This window comes from Temnothorax nylanderi, unplaced genomic scaffold, assembly GCF_030848795.1.
Source record: "Temnothorax nylanderi isolate EJ_2023f unplaced genomic scaffold, tnyl_v1.0 TNYL_tig0968_pilon, whole genome shotgun sequence".
Lineage (NCBI taxonomy): Eukaryota > Metazoa > Arthropoda > Insecta > Hymenoptera > Formicidae > Temnothorax > Temnothorax nylanderi.
Window position 1 is genome coordinate 1 of NW_027250030.1, and position 11,201 is coordinate 11,201.

General features: G+C 30.7%; 1 pseudogene; it reads right to left on the bottom strand.

Annotated features, from left to right (window-relative positions):
• Positions 1 to 8,121: 8,121 nt before the first annotated feature.
• On the bottom strand, positions 8,122 to 10,717 carry LOC139786160 (uncharacterized; annotated as a pseudogene).
• Positions 10,718 to 11,201: the final 484 nt, after the last annotated feature.

An 11,201-nucleotide genomic window follows, 5' to 3' on the forward strand; every position in this document is an offset into this window, starting at 1 on the left:
CAATCAAAAGAAAGAATTTTACTAATTGATAAGTCAAAGAATGCTTCAAAGCATTTATAGCATTAAGTGGACCGTGATGTATTAATACTTTTAATTCGATGTCTACGTGTCCCAGGTCGCCGATGACGAGGTCCAGATAGTGTGCTCCGTAGTTTTCGGTGTCTAGATGTATTAATACTTGGAATTCGACATCTATGTATTCCAGGTCGCTGATTCAAGATATTAATATATCTAGACACCGAAAACTACAGAGCGCACTATCTGGACTACGTCATCGGCGACCTGGGACACGTAGATATCGAATTCAAGGATATGAAACGCCTAGAAACCGAAAACTACGGAGCGCACAGCTTAAGTTCCGTCTTCGGCGACCTGGGACACGTAGACGTCGAATTCAAAGTATTAATACAGTTAGACACCGAAAACTACTGAGCGCACTATTTGGACCTCGTCATCGGCGACCTGAGACACGTAGATATCGAATTCAAGGGTATGAAACACCTAGAAACCGAAAACTACGGAGCGCACAGCTTATGTTCCGTCTTCGGCGACCTGGGACACGTAGACGTCGAATTCAAAGTATTAATACAGTTAGACACCGAAAACTACGGAGCGCACTATTTGGACCTCGTCATCGGCGACCTGAGACACGTAGATATCAAATTCGAAAAATTGGAACACCTAGACACCGAAAACTACGGAGCGCACTGCCTGAATCCCATCATCGGCGACCTGGGATACGTAGACATAGAAATATTATATATTTTTTAAGTTTTGAATTAGTGGAGACTTTTAATTAATAATTCCAATCTGAATTGTTGGTCATTACGCTAGTGTTTGTGCTGTGGTCCTGATAAATACAGTGCATCAAAAGAATTACTAAAATATTAGGACCGTTTATTAGAAGGACATGAAATTTTGTGTGGTGCTGATAAAATACGATGTATTCATATTGGTTTTATCGGGACGGTCCCGATACAATACGGAACATGAAAATTATTACAAGGACCGACCAGCTAAGAGCCAATGGTCCCGTTAAAATACGTTTCAATCGAAAAATGGTCCTGCTAAACTACGCTCCATATACATATATATATATATATATATATATATATATATATATATTATATACATACATATATATACATACATAGATATTAAAATGAGCGATTTATCAAAAAAAATATATAAGCAAAGCTTTTCAGAAGCTTGGCTTAACGATGATAAATGTAAAAGTTGGATACGGAAAGTTCCTCTTAATGATAGTTTATTTCATTGCATAATATGTAAGAAAGATTTTTTTTGCAACACGCGTATTGCAAGACATGCGGATTCTGCGTGTCACATAAATAACATTAAAAAATCCACGCCTGAGGTATCAAATAATGATACTCTAACTGACAATAATACTATCTTGAAAAAAAACACTTATGATATACAAAAATTTCGACAACAATGGTTAGAAATTGAGCAATTCCAACCATGGTTGCGTGAGGCATCACATGATAACAAATTATGTGTTTGCTCTTTTTGTGAAAAATATATAATTGCTAAGTTGTGTCATATTGATCGTCATGCAAAATCCGTTAAGCATTCAACAATTGCTAAACAAAAAAATAAAGAAAAAAAAGTGACGAAAATGTTAGTGCAATCAATAAATCACTTTTGTCGTACGAGGAGCAAAAAAGGTGGCAGAAATTAAATATGCTGCCTTTATTACTGAAAAAAGCATTCCGTATCAAACTGCACAACAAAATATCACATTTTTTTAAAAAATAATAAAAGATTCTAAAATGTTGCGAGACATGACAATGAGTCGGACTAAATGTCAAAAAATTGTTTCTAATGTGTTGTGTCCAATTGAAACGGATCGTATTGTTAATATTATTCAAAATACAAAATTTTGTATTTTTATTGATAAAACGTCGGACATTTCTAATCAGAAATGGATGACATTTCTTGTTCGATATGTCGAGCCTAAAACATTAGATACTCGCTCACAATTAGTTAAATTAATTAATATTGATGCAAAAAACAGTAGCGCGGAAAAATTATTTGAAGCATTTAACAATGAAATGTTGAAATTACAAATTCCATATTTAAATATTGTAGCTTTGTCAAGCGACAATGCATCCGTTATGTTGGGCAAACATCTATCCTTTAAAAAAAAACTTGAAGAAAAGTGTACAAAATTATTAACATTACCATGCCCATGCCATTCCGCTGCGTTAATTGCACATACTGCATGTAGTAAAATTCCACAGTATTGTGAGGAATTTGTAAAAAAATAGCAAATTATATTAGCAGTAGCCCAAAACGATCTGCTATTTTTGAAGAATTTATTGAATGTTTTCAGAAAAAAAACTGCAAAATTTTAAAGTTGTCCGAAACACGATGGCTTTCTCGCCATTCATGTATTGAAAGACTTATTGAATTTTGGAGTACTATTGAGCTTTTTTTAAGAGAAATAGTAACGAGTGAAAAGACAAAGTCTGGCGAATATTTATTATCTGTAATGCAAAATCTTGATGTAAAAGCATACTTGTTATTTTTAAAATATATTTTAAATTTTTTTAATTCTTTTAATGCATTTTTCCAAACTAACGAAACAAGAATTCAATTATTACAGCCAAAGTCACTTCAGTTCCTAATTATAATCTGTAAACATTTTATAAAATCTAACGTTTTAAATAATGTAAATAATAATTTCGATTTTTGTAACAAAGAAAATCAAAAATCCTTAAATGAAATAAATTTAGGACCTGAATGTGAAAATTATCTTAATCAAATAGTCATACAAGGGCATATAGATGTAGTTGTAAATGTTCGGGAAAATTGTTTAAAATTTTACATAACTACTGCCCAAGATATTTGCAAAAGATTGCCAATTAACGACAAATTTTTATCAAAATTAAAAGCTTTCGAATCGGAAACAGCTTTACGTGATGTTAACAGAGAAACTTCGTTTAATGATGTCTCTTCTGTTGCTCAAACTATTAGTGAATTTGATGACAACGGTTTGAAAAAAGAATGGTTTGCTTTATATCAAGATATTACAGAAATAGAAAAAGATAATCTTGCAAGACTAAATTTTGATGATATGTGGAAACAAATTTTTCAATGTTCTCATCAGTATCCCAATTTGAAGTATCTTTTAAATGCAGTTAGATCGATGCCAAATTCAAATGCTGACGCAGAAAGAGTTTTTTCAATTTTGCCAGATTTAAAAACAAAAAAACGAAATAAACTTTCGTCTGCTAGTGTCAATGCTTCTTGTGTTCTAAAATCAGCATTGAAAGCGAGAAAGGAAACTGCTGCAGGCATAACAATTACTAAAAAACATTTATCTTTAATGTCAATGGACAAATTATATGCTGCAAATCCCAGAAAACGAAAAAGTAATTTAACATTATATGCTGCAGATGAAAATGAAATTACTAGTCCCTGCTCGTCTACTGTATGATAGAATATAACAGAATGCCTTAAAATAAAATTTATTTTATAGGCATTATTATATACATTATTACAGGGATGATATTCACTACATCTATAAATAATAGATAAATTATAAATTTTAAAAATCTGTTCAACACTGCCTATTAAACAGTTTATAGCAATTACACAACATAAATGTAAATGTTACATGCAACGTAACTATTACATCTATACTATGTAAGTGCTACATTTATATTTATTGGGCGTGTTGGACATCAAATCTATAAAAAATACATGTGTAAAAAACTGTCGGACACACCCTGTGTGTTGGACATCAAATCTATAAAAAATACATGTGTAAAAAACTGTCGGACACACCCTGTGTGTTGGACATCAAATCTATAAAAAATATATGTGTAAAAAACTGTCGGACACACCCTGTGTGTTGGACATCAAATCTATAAAAAATACATGTGTAAAAAACTGTCGGACACACCATGTGTGTTGGACATCAAATCTATAAAAAATACATGTGTAAAAAACTGTCGGACACACCCTGTGTGTTGGACATCAAATCTATAAAAAATACATGTGTAAAAAACTGTCGGACACACTCTGTGTGTTGGACATCAAATCTATAAAAAATACATGTGTAAAAAACTGTCGGACACACCCTGTGTGTTGGATATCAAATCTATAAAAAATACATTTGTAAAAAACTGTCGGACACACCCTGTGTGTTGGACATCAAATCTATAAAAAAATAGATGTGTTAAAATGCTGTCGGACACACCCTGTATGTCGGACATCACGTAATACATGTGTAAAAAAACTGTCGGATACACCTTGTGTGTTGGACATCATATCTTCTTAGCATACCAAGTAATAAAATTTTCAATATATTAAAATGTGGTATGATAGGGCTACAGGCGAAGGTCCACATAAAAAAACCTAACGCGCTTTATTAGTGGCACCTCATGGGTAGTGTGGAAGACCACTTTTAATAATAATAAATTATACATTATATTTAATATACGCAAATAACACGCAAATTCTAATTTCACAGCAAAAAATGCATTTTTTAAATTTGCAATAGCAATTATTTGTAAGATATATATATATATATATATATATGTATGTTATTGGTACTATTTAGGGACATTTCTTAACACATATAGTATATTTTGAGGACATATGGTACTTTCGAGGACTGTTCTTATTATTTTTTTTCAATTTGGTATATTTTGAGGACTGTCCTTAAAATTACCAAGTTTTTTAGTTGGTAAAAATCAAGGACATAAAATCTGCCAAGAAAAAAGTCCTTATAATAGACCAAATACATTTTAATATTAAGATGTATTTGGTATATTTTAAGAACGCAAAATGTGCCAAATACTTTTGCTACTTTAATAGTGTTTACTTTATTTTCACCAAGTCAAAGCAAAGAAAATGAATTCTATCAAAAGTAAACCTGCAAGAAACTAAATTATATAATAATCTAATCTTTATATTAATTTGCTAATATATGTCCTCGAAATATATATGTGCATATGTCTGTATTTCCTACTTTTATATTTCTAAATCATCTCTATAAGAATACGAAAAATTGTATTGAAAATATTTAATAAACAGACATAAAAAGGACAGGAAAATCAAGAAATTATTGTATTAGTGTATTACATAACCTGGTTTAAATTATTAGCATATGTCCTCAATATATACCAACCGTGTATTTTTTTCTATTTTACACTCATTTTTATTGCTCTAATCAGTATTAAGTTATAAAAGAATTTACTAAAAAATTACAAAAATTTACTAAAAATGATCAAAAGGAGTGATTGTATAAAAAATAAAGCTTATCGCATTACAAACTACGTTTTAATTTATTAATCTATCTTCAAGATGTACAAGCCGTATATTCTTTAACTATATACATGTTTCTTTAATTATCATTGATATACAAACAAATAAACTAAAAATAATTAATGAAAAAAGACTGCAGAAAACGTAAGAAATATCATATTATAATATAAATTAAATAAAAGTAGGCTCTCCCAAAAATAATCAAGTAAGGAAGTATGGGCAATAGGAGCCAAGCGCCGTAAATAATGCGCAATCAAATTATCGTAACGATATATATTATAATAAAACGGACGTTTCGACACTTTTTTTGTGTCTTCTTCAGCGTTAATACATAAATTCGACGAAGTTGATCTGTGAGAGACAGTCAAGCGCAATCAAAATTCACGACGGTAAAACATAAAGCTGAATAACACCGGAGCAGTAAACGCGTGAACCATAAGGTGTAAATTGAAAATAAAAGCTATGAGCCACACAGGTGCAGTCAACAAGTAAAAACAAAAGATATAACTCAAAATAAAATTCATAATAAACTGTAAGTCAGGCGCAGTCAACGGATAGAACAAGAAATGTAAAATAAAAACCATACAGAAGTTCGGCAGACTATATAGTTGTGCCTGACTTACAGTTTATTATGAATTTTATTTTGAGTTACATCTTTTGTTTTTACTTGTTGACTGCACCTGTATGGCTCATAGCTTTTATTTTCAATTTACACCTTATGGTTCACGCGTTTACTGCTCCAGTTTTATTCAGCTTTATGTTTTACCGTCGTGAATTTTGATTGCGCTTGACTGTCTCTCACAGATCAACTTCGTCGAATTTATGTATTAACGCTGAAGAAGACACAAAAAAAGTGTCGAAACGTCCGTTTTATTATAATATATATTGTTACGATAATTTGATTGCGCATTATCTACGGCGCTTGGCTCTTATTGCCCATCCTTCCTTACTTGATCATATTATACATTCTGTTTTAATTTATTAGTACTGTCCTCAAAATTTACCAACCATGTATTTTTATGTCTGTTAAGTTAGCACCTTTCCTACAAAAACCGGAATAACACGTATACAGAAATTAAGTGCTCTTTATGTGCTAATTATGTGCTCTATTCACGATCTTTATGCTCAAGCAATTTCTCGGGAAATCGCAATTGAAAGTGGGGGTGCTGACTTAACTTCCCGAATATGCACAATAAAATTTTCATGCTCATCCGCTTTGGCCGACCCAAACGTGAGCATCCCATACATACAAGAGTAAAGTACCAGTTGAAATACAGATAGCAAATTGGTTTTAGTCTTAAAATGTTCCTCAATTTATATGCTCCCGAAATATGCACAATGAGATTTCCATGCTTATCCTTTTCAGCTGACCCGCACGTGAACACCCCATATTTACAATAGTAAAGTATCAGTTAAAATACAGATAGAGAATTGGTTTTAGTCTTAAAATGTTCCTCAATTTATGTGTTTCCAAAATATGCACAATGAAATTTTCGTGCTTATCCGCTTTGGCCGACCCAAACGTGAGCATCCCATACATACAAGAGTAAAGTACCAGTTGAAATACAGATAGCAAATTGGTTTTAGTCTTAAAATGTTCCTCAATTTATGTGTTTTCTAAATATGTACAATAAGATTTCCATGCTCATCCTCTTTGGCCAACCCAAATGTAAGCATCCCATATGTACAAGAGTAAAGAACCAGTTAAAATACAGATAGTTTTTTGTAGGAGAGATACTAACTTAACAGACATTGTATTTTTGCAATTTTATATATTCTTTTTTGCTTGTTTATTCTCATTGGTACCAACAAATTTTGTTTTTGTACTGCAAAAATTATGTAAAGGTAATGTAATTTTGTAATGTTTACAGAAATAATAAATTTCTGATTAGCAAAAAGAAACTGTTCTCAATCGTATTTAGTTTAAACGGCAACAGATGTCTGACAATGAGAAGAAATTGTAACAGCCCAACAACGAAAGTATGTGGTATCTGCAGCAAATAAACAAAAAAATAGTGCGCAAGTGTATTGCATTTTATTTTTTACTATGTTTTATCACTTGTTGATATTAATATATATTTCTTTTATAAATTTACATGTAGTTACATATTATAAATGTTCTATTAGCAGCTGTAGTGAGAATCCTTATTTCTGTATATACATATTGGTTTTATCTTTTATCAAAATATGAATTAATTTGCAGCAACGTATGTGTCGCCATATATTTTTTAAGTATACACGCACAATGTGTGATTGTAATGTAGAAGGGAAAAACAAGGTACTTTTAGATATTTTTATTTTGCAACATTTTTAATAAAGATATTAAGTAAGATTACAGTAAAAAATGAAAATAAGCATAAAAACACGCTACACTTTCTTCTTATATATGTTACTAATAAAAAATATAATAAATGAAAGATACTAAACTTATGAAAAATATATGGCACTTAAGTAACTTAAATTATATAATATGTATATATACATATAATATATAAACATAAAACTTTTTTACAAAATAAATCTTCATAAAAATCTTGTGTCTACATTATACAACATATCTATCTTATAGTGCCTTTTTAACGTATTTTCAATACAGAAAACATATCTTAAATAAAATATTTTCTCTTATAGTATATAGCTTATTGCGTTATATTTAAAATACGTTAAATTAAAAGTTCAGTCTGTTATCTCGTGCAACGTTTAAACTAAAAAAACAACGAACATAAAAATTATAATTATCATACAATAATTATCAAATTATGAAAATCACATGTAATTATTTTTAATTAAAGTTTAAATTAAAGTGTCAATATTCATCTCGTGCAATGTTTCTTGTAAACTTAAAAAGCAACAGACATAGAAACTATAATTATTACAATATGAAAATCAAACGTAAGGATTTATTTTTAATTGAAGTCCAAATTAAAGTTTTAATATTGAATTATTTCTTTAAATGTAAAAAAATATTGTGATAATTTTTGTGATAGATAGTTTTAAATTTATTTATTTTCTTTTATTACGATTATTACGATTATTTAATTTCTTTTTATACGTGTGTAACCATGTTCTCATTTGTGCAACTGTTCGTTTTTTATTAGCCAGACACGGAGTACTAGATATAAGATTCTGCATTTCTGTTCCAGTTATTAGTGTATTAGTTTGTAATTTTTTTCCAAATGCGTCTAATACAACTTTTATCTCATCTGGTTCCCAAGTTGATCGTTTAACAGGTGCCGTAAATGCATCTGCACAAAAAAAATTAAACGCATTTTCACAAATCATACATAAATTCTTTTTACTTTGTGATTATAATATCAAGTAACACATTATTGGCTTATTGGTCGAATGTACATGGTAAATTAGATCCTTACCTCCTGATCTACGTTTTTTTTGTACCGCTTTTATTTCAGTTTGGGTACGCTTTTTATACACTGGGATAGATAATGAACCTGCATTAGAAACATGTTAAAATCAGAAAAAAGCGATCTGTATATTTTAAAAATAAGTTTTATACTCACTATCACTTGATTGTTGCAAACAACTAATTTCTTCAGATATTTCATTATTCTCTGTGATTTCCGTGCTTACATCACTTTCAGCCTCGCTGTCGCTTTCATCAATCAAATTGTTCGCTGCATCTCTCACGCCTTGTGCAGCTTCTAGAAGTTGTGAGACTTCTGTAATATCTTTAACTATTACTGGCTTTCTATATACTTCCTTGTGAATTTTTTCATGATGGCCCATGAAATTGGCCAGATCTGTAATCTGATTGTCCGTTAATTAAGAGTAATTCCCATAGTGGCTATATGTTTTCTGAGTGTAGTACCACGTAATGTATCAGGAAATTCAGTTCCGCTCTCTTTAGCAAAACGCAACATGACTCGATATGCACATAAATGTCTATCAATAATTTTATCATGTCCTGGAATACCAAATAAGTAAGGATTTTTCGAGTGTACTTTGGCTTTATTTCTTAACTGTAAAAACGTTTGTGCACATTCCAAATTTAGTTCATCTAGTATTACAGGAACAGTTCTTCCTAATTTTCCACGTATACAAAAGCGTACATATTTTTGTGCCTGTTCTTTTTTATCTGTAGATAATCCACTGAACGTATCGATATTGTCATTAATTCTTTCGTAATTTTTGAAATCAGAAATTAATATTCGCTCAGTTTCTCCTGGCCGGCGGCGGTTAAATAACTGTATTGATGTCAAAGTAGCTTCTCCAAGAGAAATCCAAGCAGATAATGAAAATTTCCTTTTCAAATTACTGTACGATTCTTTTTGTACTTTTAATAGATAAGCTCGCAATTTTTGTATGTCCTCCATTGTAGGAAGTTTTGTAATTTTTTGTCTTCTAAATTGAGTTTGAGATTCGACTACGGTTTTGTTAACACTTGCTCCATAATCAACGGTTAATAGCTTTAAAAAGTTTTTCGCGTTTGTTTTCGTGCTATCATTATGTTCTTTTATGCATTTTGTTATTAAAAGTTCGCCAATATACTTCACGTAAGTACCAAGATTAGATGCAATGGCAGGCTTTTCATAGGTATCTTTTTCTTTGTTATATTGTGCAACAATATTTACGGCATCTAAAAAAGTATCGTAATATTTTGGGTCGTAAATAGAAGTAAAAGACGTTATATCATTATAATATTTCTCATCGCTATCAATAGGCGACTTACAAGCCGCAATCGAGCTCGAATCATTTGTAAATGATGCGATGAGTGCCTATATTTTTTGCACTGGAAATTTGCATATAATAGTAATAAACTATCGTAACGAATATTGCGCGTTACGTCATCAGATCTCATTGCTGGTAATAGTATTCGCCGTACTTTCTCATCAGCTTCTTTGAGACATTTGCCTTCTATCCTCCGACCCATTACTTTAACGATGCGACTTTTTTCTCCTCTCCGACCTGTACAATTTTTGAAATGATGTCTTATTGTCGATTTTAAATAATGACCCTTGCAATTCCCACATGCCAAATAATTGTTAAGAATCTTAGGTTGATTTTCTCTTGCTCGTCTACATGGAATAAAACCTTGACCTTCATATTGTTTTTCAATGTTGAATTTAAAATTTCCTTTTTTTCTTAAAGTATCGATGATCTTTCTTCTTTCGCTACAACCTTTAGGTAAATATTTAAACTTTTGAACATCAGGTTCCTTAGAATGGACTAATTCAAAATGTCGAGCAATTTTTGCTTGCATTTTGTGACAGAACACACACATATATTTTTTTGTGCCAGCACGTTTTGTAGGTACTACCGTTTGCTCATCTTGCCGAGTTTCACACCCCTCAATATTACTAACATCCATGCCTGTAGATATCGTCGAATCATTATTTTGTGTGCTAGAAATCTGTTCTTTACATTTGTTGTTATCTTCATGTTCTGATTTCTCTGTTTCTTTAGAATCACTCGCAGCTGACGAATATTCACTTTGTACTTAATCAGGATCACTTTCAAAATCTTTCTCTATTTCAAGAAAAAAAATATAAAATAATAAGTATAAGCACATTAGAAAATAATCATACAAATTAAAATAACAACATGTAATACAACTTTAATACCTTGTATTTCAGTATCATTCTCTTGAGCAAGGCACAACTCGTTTACATTGTTTGTTTCCATTTCTTGAATTTGCAGGAAGTTGAAGAAAACTGTTTTTCGGCACTATTATCCAATATTGAATTAAAAGATACATCTATGACATAATAAATAAGCAAATAATATATATTACTTAAATAGCTAATTAGTAACTAACAATAAGTAAATAGTAACTATAAATTAATTTGCCTGCTAATATAGGAAAGTAATGGCAAATACAAAATAATACAACTCTAATACCTTGTATTTCAGTATCATTCTCTTGAAGGCACAACTCGTTTACATTG